The sequence below is a fragment of the Triticum aestivum genome, chromosome 6D (genome assembly GCF_018294505.1).
Source record: "Triticum aestivum cultivar Chinese Spring chromosome 6D, IWGSC CS RefSeq v2.1, whole genome shotgun sequence".
Taxonomy (NCBI): domain Eukaryota; kingdom Viridiplantae; phylum Streptophyta; class Magnoliopsida; order Poales; family Poaceae; genus Triticum; species Triticum aestivum.
This window is the reverse complement of record NC_057811.1, coordinates 493,339,659-493,340,809: the sequence shown is the minus strand read 5'-3', so window position 1 is coordinate 493,340,809 and position 1,151 is coordinate 493,339,659.

The window sequence follows — 1,151 nt, the reverse complement described above, 5'->3', positions numbered from 1 at the left end:
GCTTTTCAATTTAGGGTCTTATAGCTCAAAATGATTAGTAAATGCATGAAAAATAACAAATGAAGTCAGAAAGGATTGAAAAATGATGTTGTGGCTTTGAATGGTGCATATTGAACACACGAAAAGTCAGGAGTTCAAATAAGTTTTAAAAAATGTAATCCCTTTGTGACAGACGAGTTTCCGTATGAAATCCTGATACTCTGAAAGAGATTGTCCGTTTTGTACACGAAGTGCATCCAGTTTTTGCCGTAACCCTCTCAACTTTCTTGCACATGCTATGTGGATGAAATGATGGTACCATGCCAACTTTCAACCTTTTCAGAGTTCATTTGAAATGCTTTTCAATTTTATGGTCTTATAGCTCAAAATAATTAGTAAATGCATGAAAAATAACAAATGAAGTCAGAAAGGATTGAAAAATGATGATGTGGCTTTGAATGGTGCATTTTGAACACACAATAAGTCAGGAGTTCAAATAAGTTTTAAAAAAATGAAATCCCTTTGTAACAGACGAGTTTCCGTATGAAATCCTGATACTTTGAAAGAGATTGTCCATTTTGTTCACGAAGTGCATGCAGTTTTTGTCGTAACCCTCTCAACTGTCTTGCACATGCTATGTGGATGAAATGATGATACCATGCCAACTTTCAACCTTTTCATAGTTCATTTGAAATGCTTTTCAATTTTAGGGTCTTATAGCTCAAAATAATTAGTAAATGCATGAAAAATAACAAATGAAGTCAGAAAGGATTGAAAAATGATGTTGTGGCTTTGAATGGTGCATATTGAACACACGAAAAGTCAGGAGTTCAAATAAGTTTAAAAAAATGTAATCTCTTTGTAACAGACGAGTTTCCGTATGAAATCCTGATACTCTGAAAGAGATTGTCCGTTTTGTACACGAAGTGCATCCAGTTTTTGCCGTAACCCTCTCAACTTTCTTGCACATCCTATGTGGATGAAATGATGATACCATGCCAACTTTCAACCTTTTCAGAGTTCATTAGAAATGCTTTTCAATTTTATGGTATTATAGCTCAAAATAATTAGTAAATGCATGAAAAATAACAAATGAAGGTAGAAAGGATTGAAAAATGATGATGTGGCTCTGAAAGGTGCGTTTTGAACACACAAAAAGTCAGGAGTTCAAA